This window comes from Macaca nemestrina, chromosome X (genome assembly GCF_043159975.1).
Source record: "Macaca nemestrina isolate mMacNem1 chromosome X, mMacNem.hap1, whole genome shotgun sequence".
In the NCBI taxonomy this organism is placed as follows: domain Eukaryota; kingdom Metazoa; phylum Chordata; class Mammalia; order Primates; family Cercopithecidae; genus Macaca; species Macaca nemestrina.
Window position 1 is genome coordinate 44,919,177 of NC_092145.1, and position 12,664 is coordinate 44,931,840.

The following is a 12,664-nucleotide window of genomic DNA, read 5'->3' on the forward strand; positions in this document are numbered from 1 at the left end:
GTCCAACTCACCCAGAATGATGTCAGGACTTGGGGTGGAGAAGAAGACAGTGAGCCAGATGTCGAACTCTTCTTTGAATGTGGGGAAGGGGGGCTGACCAGGAGGGGATGGTTATAAAGAAGCGTCAACGAGGAGAGAAGTAGCCAGATGGCATGAGAAGGAGGAGTTCTTGGCTGAGGACGGAGGACTAACAGCCTGGAAGCAAACAGGGGAAGCTAGAGCACAGATCCCACCTCCTAGCCCTAGGGTGCCTGTATTGTGGGAGTGTGAACAGTGTCCACTAGAGGGCGCTGGTGGCAAAGCCGTGAGATCCGCCGTGGAGACTCAGGTTTCAGCACTTCAGGCCCCGAGGTAGACAATAGTGTTCTGTAAAATTTATCCAGGGTGCAGGGGGAATTGTTTACTGCAAGGTGGAGGCTTCCAGAGGGTACTGAGAAGAGTGAGAGAGGGTGGTAGTGGGGAGGTAGATGAGTCGGGGTGGCGGGGATGGGAGCACTGAGCAGTATGAGGATGGTATGGGAGAGGACAGATGACGAGCAAGGAGGCTTAACGTTTGGGCTGTGGCCAAGAACTGGGGGATGTGAAGCCTGGTGGGATTAACTGTCCTCGGAATTCCAAATGGAGCTTTTTTTCCCCTTTACATCTTTTGTTTATTATAAAAGTAACACATGCTTGTTTCAAACAACTCTAATTATTGCTCAAGGGAAAATCTACCTCTCCTATTCTACTCCGCAGTGTTGACAGTCTGTCTATCCTTCCAGTCTTTTCCTGTATGTGTAACATATAATACTCTTAACAAAAATCAGATCCTACTATACTTACTCTCCTGCAACTTGCTTTTATCACAATACTATATTGGAGATGTCATTGCACATCAGTATTTAAAGACCTTGCTTGTCTTTATTTGGGGCTACATCATCATTGTCGTCATTATACTAGTAGTTGAAATATAATATAGCAATTATTAAAATGCTCTGTGCCAGGTCCTATCTGAATATTTCACATGAATTATCTTATTTACTCTTCACAACTTCATGAATGGTTATTTTTCCCATTTTACAGATGAGAAAAGGCACAGAGAGGTTAGAAACTTGGTCGAGGTCGCATAGCTCATAAAAGCTAGAGGAGGAAGTCAAACCTAGGCAGTCTAACCAAGGCTCAAACTCTTAATCATTAGCATAGTAATGCTTAGTATGTCATTATTGGGATGTATTATAGATGATTTAACCAGTCCTTCACCGAGGTCATTTAGTTTTTTCAATTTGTTCCTATTTACAAATAATGTTTAAATGAACATCCTTATACATGGAGCATTTTGCAAAGATAAACTCCTAAGAGAGGACTTGCTGACTCAAAGAACATTTCCAGTTGTCCTCCAGGTGTGCATCAAGAGTGAATGAGTGTGCCTGTTTCACCACATTCTCACAAACCCTGGGTTTTCGTGACCTTTTAAATGTTTGCCAATTTGAGAGGTAAAAACTGACATCTCAGTCATCTCAATATTGTTTTAATTTGCATTTCTTAATTATTACTGATTGGAATTCCTTTTAATAGGGCATAGGCCCTTTGGGTTTCCTCTGTGAATTGCCTGTTCATTATTCTTTGAGCATTTTGCTAGTGAATTGTTCATCATTTTCTCACTGATCTATAGAAGCTCATTTATTCATTCCTTCAACAAGTATTTACTGAGTACCTACTGTATGCCAGGCACCAGTCTAGCACTAGAAATATAATAGTGAGTAAGCAAAGCCTGAGCTTTCATGAAGCTAACATGTAAGCAGAGGAAATAATAGAAAAGCAAACAGCTAAATCATGTCATTGCAAATCATGGTAAGTACTGTAAAGAAAATAACACACCTCTTACAATGGAGCTGTTGGAGTATTCTGAATAATAAACCATTGTCTTCCTTCTATGTTGTGACTTTATCCTGGTTTATATGTTGTCTTTCCACTTTGCATGAGATATCTTTCACCATACTCAAGTTGTTAAAATTTTGCATAGTCAAATCTATCATTCAGTTTCTTGTTGCTTTGCAAAGACTCCCTACCTCAATATTCTCTTATGCCTTCTTCTAATCTTTTAATGGTTCTCTTTTTAACATCTAAATCTGACCTAATTGGATTATATTTTGGAATAAGGAGTGAGATAAAGATTCAGCTTTATATTTTGATGGCAGGCTGGTTGTCACAGTAAATGGCACCATGCATTAAATTGTGCATCCTTTTCCCCAGAAATGTTGAGGCTGAGGCCCAAGAAGGGGCAACTCTTGCCCAGGGTCATGTAGCAAATTAGTGGTGACCAAACTCTTCCTAGATCTTGGGACTGCTGACTTCCATGCCAGTGATACACAACTGAACTCATTACAGCTCCATTCTCTGGTGCACTTGAACTGTCTTCCCTGACCCACGCCAAGGTTCACTGCCGGAGGCCACAGCATTTTTCCTTTCCAATGGACCCCCTGACTTCTCTTGCTCAGAGATACAAGTGCAGTGACCCATGGCAGCTCTGTTGCTTATAAATAGGCAGACACTTGCTGATTGCTGCTGAAATACCTCACATTAAGGCAGCTTTGGACACAGAAGACTGGAGGCAGAGAGCAGATAAATTTGCCATTTAGGAACCAAAATAGGAAGTGTCTAATTTTAAATAAAGAGATTTGGCATTGCTTTCATCCAGTTGCTAATGGAGCAGCTGCCATCGTGGAGCCTTTCAAGGAGGCTGCCTTGAATTATGCCAAAATGATAAGCTTGTGGCTTGGAGGCTGCCGGGACTTGTCCCAAGGCCCCAGCTACAACAGATCTAGGATCCAAAAGGTTATCTTGAAAGGACAGGTGACTACATCAAAACCAACGCAGCTTGACCTGACATCCCATTTCACTTAATATTTCCCTTCTCCCTCCATACTTCCCAAAGCTGTGGACATTTTGTCTATGGAAAGCTGCTACCCCCAGGAGACAGGCATCTGGGAGAGCATCTCCACAGAAAAAGAAAAGTGAAGTGGGAGTTGATGACATTCAGGCTACTTGAGACAACAATTTTTAAAAGCTTCTATTTTCCTTCAGTTACCAGGAGATTTTCGGTCAAACTGTTCGAACAAAATAGGTGGATAATTACCTCCATTATTTCACTTGGCTTTTTATGGATAGACATCGTCAAAGATATTGGCGAGTTCTTCTTGTCCTACTAATCTTGATGGGTATTTTGTTGATTCACTTCCAAACTCTGAAGTAAATGTACTGCTTATTATAAGGAGAAACAACCTTTAAGATGCCCTCTGTCCTCTACCTCTAGGCAGAGTGAGCAGCAGCTTGTACAGTGAAATTTAAGGTCCTTCTTCCCACACTAATAATGTCAGATCGTCCCACCACCAATACAGTGGAGAAAAAACTCCGAGTTCCATTTCCAATTCTGCCATGACTTGCTATGTGACCCGGGGCAAGTCATCATCCCTTCGGTGACTCAGCTGGCTACCCATAAAATGAGGAAGTCAGTTTGAGTGGTTTCCCTAACTAGGTTCCTCATCGAAATCACCAGTGATACTGTTAATAATATGCAGATAATTCAAGTCCTCATCTCAGACTTACTGAATCAGACTCTGAGGATTAGGAGCCACACTGTATCTGTATTTCACCAGCATTCCTGGTAATTCCATTGTACAGCCAGGTTTGGGATCTAGTGAACCAGATGACCTCAGGGTCCCTTCTGCTCCTGACAACAGGCGGTTCAATACCTCCCTCTGTACTTATGCATCATATCTCTAAGTGAGGTGCTGCCCCCTGCCCTTCATGCTAAGTGGGAGCCCATTCTCTCATCAGGAGCCCTGAAGGCTTTAGCGATTCATTTGTCAGATATTTAGCAGTTACCTTTGAGGACAGGACCCAGAAGGAAGGAGTACACATATTATTTATGAGATCAGGGGAGTGGGAAAAAAAAAAAAAAAAAAACCAGCAGCAGCAACAACAGAAAAATAAGGGGGCTGGATCTGCCTGAAGGCCAAAACAGCCTGAGATCTTAATGGGAGCATGGAGGGCATTGACAGATTATACATACAATACTCGAGCCTCATTTTCCCTGGTATCCTCTCTGTCTTGGCCAGACAAAACAATGCAAAGAGGTACAGCCAAGCTGGAAAACAGCCCTCTTTTTAGGCAGTGAGGTCTTTGGGCCCCTATGATTGATACCAGCAAGTGAGAATGTAAACACAACTCTTCACTACTGGGACCATCTGACGTCAGTCCCTTGGCTCCAGCATGTCTCGAGATAAGAGGACTGTAAGAAGCCCTGGGCCTTGACATTAGGACGCTCTAGCTTTGAGGCAAACTCAGAACTACAGTTTCTCTTCTGATAACTGGGATCCTGCCCTCTTTTGGTGCTCAAAAGTCCCCATCTCCTGCCAGTGTTATACACCCCGACTATGCTGACCTACATGCCTGACTCCAGCTGTGTGCTTGCATACACATTCATTATTCATTATTTATAAGCACCTCAGTTAATTAGGCCAAACGGAAGCAAAACAGACATGGTCCTGACCCTCACGAAGCCATCAGGCTAGCACAGTGGTGTTCAACCTTATCAGACTTAACATCCTCTTTTTTATAATAAATCTGCTTTTGCTTCACCCCTTTACTATCCTGAAATTAAATTTCTAGGTACTATAATCTACCTACACTCATAAGTTCAAAAAGATAGATATATGTCCTGCCATAGAAAGAGAAAATAAAGCAATCCATAATAAAACACTATGTATTTAATTATGTAAATGCTCACACAGGACTACATTGAAAGATTAAATGAAGTGGTCAGAAGCTTGTGCCTTTATATAGAATCCCCATGAATGCAACAGTTATGGACACAAACTGATATGCTGTATTGATCAATTCCAAAAGCAACATCACAACTGTTGACACGATTTCCTGAAATGGTGAATGAATGAGTCTGTATGAACCTCTGTAACCGTGTAATATTCCATATTTTTACAGAATAGTTCATTAAAACTGTCAGGTCGGGGCGGGGGAAGCAAAACTCTTTGTACTTAGGTATAAAACATTTATAGTAAAAGTTTAGATAATTAGAAAAGCAGATTTCAGCTCCATAGAAGTCCAGCAGAACATTCAAAAATCATTCGGGATGCTACACTATTTTTCATTTTGCAAGTCTGTTGTGGGCATTTGAGAACATCTAGCATCCCCATTTCCAGTCCTCTGAATATCCTCTTGCATTTTCCAAAAGTCCCCTAGGGGGCAGTATTGTCTCAGTTGAGCGCCACCAGTCTAGTCATTCAGTTTCAGTGGGACTGGGGTTTTGTCTGGTTCTTCCCAGGCTCCGAACTCCTTCACCCTTGCCTCCAAGGACTAGAGTCCCATCCTTGCTACTAGCACCTGGTAGGATTCCTAAGCCTCACCTACTCCAGCTCAGTTCAGCTAGGCTGGGCAGGACCTCTGCTTTCACCAAAGTCAAGAGCTTCTCTAAATTGGTATCTGTTGTGGCCACTCTCTTTGGGTGCCCCACTAAACAGCTGCAGTTGAGTTTCCTGCTCCATCCCAAGAGGGTGCATTTTGCGGCATATGCCACCTCTTCCACTCTGAACCTCCAATCTCCAGTCCCCAGACACTATCATCACCCATGGACCCAGGTTGTTGATAGTCAGTAGAACAGGTCCAACTACAGCAAGGTTTGAACTTGTGCCTCACCAGAACCCTGTGGCCTTTTGCCTTCAACTAGATCCCCTTCTGATATTGAAACAGGGAATAATTATCTTCTGCAAATAGAAAGAAAATGAGAGTCAGACCTTCTGTTAGGGCCCTCTTCTACCAGCCTTTAAATAGTTTTCTTGTCAGCCTCACGCAGATAGCCCCAAACCATTTGAGAAGCCAGCACAGTTCCCTGCAAAGCACTGTAGCAAAAAGACTATGTACTCTGGAATCAGGCGGACCTGAGTTCAAGTCCAGGGTCTATCTCATACTGCTTAAAGACAAAGAAATTCACTTAGACTCTCTGAGCTGCAGTTTGCTCACCTGGAAAAATGGCAACAACAATGAATGTCTATAAGATGCTTAACACAGTACCTGCCACGTAGTAATCTGCTAGTAAATGGTTGTTATCTTTATTATTCTAGCAATCACATGGTATGTGCTGAAAACTGGCTTCTGCTGACCTTATCTGTCCTATCCTATATATTTCCACTGTATCTTCTAGACCAAAGCAGAGGTTCCTGTGGGGCTCACTAGGATGAATCTGCATCCTGGGTTGAAGTTCCAACAGTGAGAAATACCAAGCTGGTAAAATCTTAAGGACTCTCTTCTCTCAGCCATCAAGAATGTATTTTTATTTTTTCTATTCTGTCTCATTCCACAAAGAAAATCTGTTATGTAGCATTGAGAAAACCAGGATGGGGAAGCAGAATTAACTAGAAACTATACTTAAACAGGTTTCCACTTTCCTATAAAATTCAAGAATTGTCTGCAAAGGTGGCTGGTGAAATTGGCAGCATTGTTAATCACCTAAAGCAGCATCTGCACAATACCAGAGCTTTCCGAGGAAAAGGAGAAAAACACAATCAATCATCCAGGTGCCAAAGAAGGCATTCAGCTCCTGTGCAGAGATGATATTAAAAAGTTATCTCAGTGCAAGCAGCTAGATTAAGACAACAGACATCTTGAAGGTTCTAACCTATTTGCTTAGCATTAAGAAATGGTGTTGAACGACCCAAAAACTATTGCACGAAACGTCCACACATTCATCAATCAGTCAATATTTATGGAGTACACACTGTATGCCAGGCCCTATGAGAACTATAGAAAGCAGAGGAGCATAAGACTTTCCAGAACCAAAAAGAAGAACACTTTTACACTGTTGGTGGGAGTGTAAATTAGTTCAACCATTGTGGAAGACACTGTGGCGATTCCTCAAGGATCTAGAACTAGAAATACCATTTGACCCAACAATCCCATTACTGGGCATATACGCAAAGGATTACAAATCATTCTACGATAAAGACACATGCACACATATGTTTATTGCAGCACTGTTCACAATAGCAAAGACTTGGAACCAACCCAAATGTCCATCAATGATAGACTGGATAAAGAAAATGTGGCACATATACACCATGGAATATTATGCAGCCATAAAAAAGAATGAGTTCACGTCCTTTGCAGGGACATGGATGAAGCTGGAAACCACCATTCTCAGCAAACTATCACAAGATCAGAAAACCAAACACCGCATGTTCTCACTCATAAGTGGGAGCTGAACAATGAGAACACATGGAAACAAGGAGGGGCCTGTGGGGTGTGGGGGTCTAGGGGAGAGATAACATTAGGAGAAATATCTAATGTAGGTGATGGGTTGATGGGTGCAGCAAACCACCATGGCACGCGTATACCTAAGTAACAAAACTGCAAGTTCTGCACATGTAACCCAGAACTTAAAGGAAAAAACAAAAACAAAAACAAAAAAACTTTCCAGAACCTTCCTTAAAGAACTTACTATCCAATTTGGGGAGTAGGGGGTGGAGGTGGAGTGAAAAGAACAAATCTCTAAACAAAGCAATAGAAAGCCCTTCAGCTAGGGTTTTCAGAGTAAGCTAACATCCTTTTCGTTACTGTAATTACAGTCTCATAAAATTAAGCAGACCAGATGTTCTGCGATTTGGTAAAAGAGAAAATATAGTCGAGCTTATTAAAGGGGCTGTTTGACTTTACAAGGACTTGCACACCATGGTTCAGAACCAGGTGTTGGTGTCAGGTGGATCTGGGTTTAAGTTCTGGCTCCTCCACTTACTAGCTGGGTGATCTTGCCCATGTTGTCCATCTTCTCTGAGCCAGTTTCTTCCTATGGAAATTGAGGGTAATAGCAATACCTTTTTGGAAGGATCATCGTGAAGATTAATAGAGATACCTTATATAAAACACTTAGCATAGAGCCTGTCACACAGTTAATGTTCCCTTAAAAAGCAGCTTATTATAATCATTAAAAGACAGAGAATGACTATCACTAGCATTTGCCAAGGACATCTGGAAACTCTGAAAGAAAATTCCAACCTCTTCTATTAGCAATGGGGACAGGTTTCCCTCCCTTCTGGAGCACTAACATTCTTGGAGAAACAGCCAGCTGGACGTGGTAAGATGGTGAGGTAAACAAAGCGTTTCTCTAAAAGTTCCATACCTTCTCCTCCTAGGTTAATTTGGCTTTATGCTGCCACCCACTTGCCCAGGAGGGGCTCCTTTCAGCCATTGAGGCCCTCTCTGGGAGCTCTTGGTCATCCAATTTTAATATTCCCCGCTTTACAAGCTCCCTTTGCAATTTGGCATTCTACATCTTCTTGCCTGAGGGATAACAACACAAGAAAGGATAGAAAAATTGCAATTTGACCTTTTTAAAAAGAATGACCTGTATGCAAAATCCCAACAGTGCCTCTTAGAAAATACATTTACACAAAACCCCACAAAAGGCTCTGACTCATGCTTGGGGGAAGCAACAAGCACACCGGAATATATTTTTCGAATGTAACTGACAGAACTGTATCTCTGAATCTCCATCACAGTATGTATAGTTTCCACCCCAAAAGTAAACACTTTAGGCTATTAGGAGAAATGACAATGGCAGTTTCAACAGAATGCGGATGACAGAATTTGCTTCCGAAAATGCTACTATGTGTATTTTGTTGTTTCCTGGTTATTAATATAATACATTTTGCTTCTGAGTCAAATGTTTTTACTTATGCCAAGAAAAATTGTGAGTTACAGGAAGTCTAACAGGCTTAATTAGTGAGTTTAACTTAATCCGGTGATTTTGCAGCAACCCTGACAGAATCAGGTTCACTCCCTGAATTTAATGGGAAGTGGTCAGAAATGGCCTTTAGGAACCTTATTAGAGAAAAGGCACATGATGCGCACAAACAAGGCTGGTTCTCCCAAGGTAAAAATAATAGGCTGAGGTACCGTAATTATCAACAGTGGTTTTTGTATGCAGGTGCCTATTGCAGGTGTTACCTGTTGCTTTCAGCTTTTGTAATTACAGTTTCTTATGATCAGACAGTGCTGTTTTCCCTTCCTATTACCAACCAGCATGCTCAGGAGAAAGTCATTCATGCCCCTAGAGTTTGTCCTGCAAGTGTATTTTTAAAGGCAAAGCTTCTTAGCCCAGCCAAATGAAACTGATTGGAAAAGCACCATAGAAACCAGAGACCTATTATGTGTAATAGCTGGGCTCTTTGCAACCCTATCCTAAGCACTAGGCCACTATTTCAGAAGGAAAGAACCTGTAAAGACTTCAGAAGACAGCAAGGAAGATGATTAAGGGATTGGAAAAGAGGATCTAGGGGAAAAGGTTAAAGGTATTAGGATTATAAGGACGATTTAGCCTCAAGAGGGAAAAAATGAAGGAACCTGACCGACTGTTCTTCCTCGCTATTGATGGCACAGAATAAACGAATGGTAGCATGACGTACTTTAGTTTAGATGTAAGAAAGAACATGACAACAAGTCTCCTGAATCACTAAAGACTGTTCGTTCTTCATTCCTAAAACATTAGTCGAGCTTCCACCCCATGCTGGACTGTGTACTGAGCACCGGAGAAGAAGTTCACAGGCTAATGAGGGAGACATGCCAAACAGATCATTATAAGACAGTGGGAGGCATAGTATAATTGAAGGAATTCAGAATGCTTTGGGCTTTTAAAAGGTGATAGGGTGTATATGACACAATATATCACCTCCAGTAGGGTCTGAGGCAGTACCCAGTAATCACGTACATTGATATTTCTGAAGCAAAAACACATGAATATTCACACAGGGTGTGAAAAATAAAGACTATAAATAACCTCATGCCAGTTCAAGTTGCGCTGCCAAATGAGTTTGTCATAAACTTACAAAGGCTCTCAGTTTCCAGAGCTTTTGGGTTTTTGGAATGATAGCTATGAGACTATGAGTCTGGGTAAGGGGAGTCTGGCCCAGCACCAGGATCTGGGAATGACAGGGAGCTTCAGAATGCGGGCAGAGACTGTGTCTCTAATGTGCCCCAATTCTGCTGCCCTGGTATCATGGACATGTTTGGAGGAGCCAGGCATGTGCATGTGTGTGTGTGCACGCGCGCGCGCGTGTGTGTGTATGTCTGTGTGTGTCCGTGTATACAGTAGGAGGAAGCTCCCTGCTGCTCCTCAGGTCAAGTCCACTTTCAGTGGCTCCTAGCAACATGCTTTGAAAGAATGAGGTCTTTATCAACCAAATAATCAGTAAATGGGTTTTGTTATTGTTTTCAAATTATTTAGCTCCATAGTCCCTATGAATATCCCCACAAATTTTGTAGAATAAGCATCCTCTGTGAGGTTTGCAATGTGTGGTGGAATCCCTGGGGTTGGGGGGTGTCGCATCTCTGGCCTTCCTTTTTCAGCTGTGTTCTGTGAAGAGCAGGGGCAGGGAAAGCCTGGCCTCCCAACTCCCTCTCTCATACCTACTCCCAAGGATGGCAGAGCCTGCCTAGCTAGTGATAAACAAAGCTGAAAAGCCTACAGGGAGGGGCACCTGAGCTTCTGCTTATCTGGATTGGGGAACACCCAATTATCCTCTACCAGCCAAGCAGCTTCACGTAGGGGCTAACCTCCCTTAAAGGGGAACACCCACTGAACCCTGTCACACCCTCAGAAGTTGTTTGCTTCCTGAAGAAAAGGGGGAAGTCCTTGAGCTCATTCTTCTGTTCCTAATCATGAAAGGAGACACCCCCCTTTCAGAAACTATTTTCTTTTGTCACTTACCCCCAACTATCACCTATACCTAAGCTCAAAAAAATAACTAAAGCCCTCTTTTTGTCTTTAGACCTCCCTCTAAAAGCATGTCCTCCTCTCTGGACTGGTCCTCCTCTCCACCCTCTGGGAATCCAAGCCCACATATTTCAGGATGAGATCAGCCTCCAGCCACTCCCTCTGAGGCCTGACTTCCCAACCTTGGTGACTCCAAAGCACACATCTGTTGCAACACACAGGGCCCACCCCTAGGCAAATTGGAGCTGGGGACACAGCTCTCAGTCAGCTGAGCTCCCACACTCACATGCCCCACCCATGCTAGCACAGCCTTCCTCTTCCTTGGGGAGTAGCCTCCCTGGAACCCCTCTGTCTCCTCTCCCTGACAGGAAAGGCTCTGATCAAGGAATTTGCACTCAGATATAAATAATAACCCTGCCTTACCAAGGCAACCCTGACAGAGAAACCTTGCAATTTGACTCAAAGGAATTGTATGCCGACCATGACGGTTTCTGGCATCACTCATAGGCAAAAAAGAAATATTTATAGGCAAGGTGAGCCTTCTTAGTGCTCATCAGATTATGATGTAGGACCACCAAGTCAGCTCTTGTCTTCTTGATCTAAGAGAGACCATAGCAACATTCCTCAGAGGAAGGGATTCTGTTTCACTCTGTTTTCCCATTCAAATCAGGTCATGCAGTTGGATATCAAGAGAGATTATCTGGAATTGGGATTGAGCTGGAGAGTGTGGGACAGAGGGTTGCCAAAGGTTGAGCATACTGGAGGAAGGGAGTTGGGAAAGGAAAGGGAGACTTTGAAGAAAGATACTTGTTGGTGAGAAGAGGAAAAGAAACAAAGAAGCAAAGAGAGCCCTGGGTGGTTATGGGGGTGAGGCAGAAGACTAGTAAAAATGAATTTAAGGGAACAGTTAACATTTTTACATGCTTATTTTGTACTGGACACCGTAACTGTGTTATCTCATGTCATCATCACAACACATCTAGGAGATGAGAACTATTATTAGATCCATTTTACAGGGGAGGAAACAAAGGCTCACTGAGATTAATTGTGGGAAATCACGCAATCAGTGAATGGCAGAGCCAAGATTCAAATGCTTATTGATCTGACTCCAGGGCCCTCAGCCATCTGAGAAAGGGGCCAAACACCTTTTGGTTGCAGGGGGAGCCTCCCTGGTGTATCTTGATAGAGGCCTCCAGGCAACCCCTTCCCCTTACCACAACACAGAAACACCTACATGCCTCCCGTGGGAGCTGCCTGCTCCTAAGCTAAAGACTGCTTTCTGGGAGGGTATCAATAAATGTAATATGTGCTCTGGAAAAGGTTAGGTTAAGGCAGTTTACCTTCAGAAAACACAAACCAGAGGTCAAGGTCCTAAAGGAGTTGGGAAGGAGACGCTCTCAGCAGGATGGGCTGTAGGAGCCGTAGTAGGTGTTGCAGTGTGTAGGTGGCACTGTAGCACCGAGTCCCCGAGACAGACTGGGAGTCTGAAGACGCTAAAGACAAACTTGGCTTATTTCACCATTTTGCCCAGAGCTGACTCTGCTCGCCATACACACAAGCGAGGGAAGAGTGCACAGTGCAAGGGAGCTGATGCAGGTGTTGGAGCCTAGGTTCAAATCCTAGCTTTTCAGCCTACTTGCTATGTATCTTTGTTACTCCTCTGAATGTGGCAAGTGACTGGTCTAAATTTTCCACTTTCATCTGTAAAACGAGGATGAAAATAAAAACATCGACTTGAGATGTATGATTGTTTGGCTCAGCACAATGTCTGGTACTTAAAAGAAATTCATTAAATATCATGTCCATCTACCCTGCTCTTCACCACCTCTTGGAAGAAAAGGGAGTCCAAATTTAAAAGCTCTGGAAGTAGCCTCTAAAGATGACGAAGAACTGGCAACATTCATT

General features: G+C 43.0%; 1 protein-coding gene and 1 long non-coding RNA gene across 6 annotated transcripts in view; one reads left to right on the forward strand and one right to left on the reverse strand.

Annotated features, from left to right (window-relative positions):
- Positions 1–12,664, reverse strand: part of RTL9 (retrotransposon Gag like 9) — a 97,583-nt gene that overhangs the window by 42,767 nt on the left and 42,152 nt on the right. Inside the window, exon 1 of one of the 2 annotated variants that reach the window (XM_071088235.1) lies at positions 12–320. The exons of the other annotated variant lie outside the window; for it this stretch is intronic. The gene's annotated coding sequence lies outside the window, so the exon portion shown is untranslated. Of the gene's footprint in view, positions 1–11; positions 321–12,664 lie in introns of those variants that run through there. 2 annotated transcript variants of the gene reach the window in all.
- LOC105490470 (uncharacterized) overlaps positions 1–12,664 on the forward strand; it is a 108,772-nt gene that overhangs the window by 26,890 nt on the left and 69,218 nt on the right. The window lies entirely within an intron of this gene.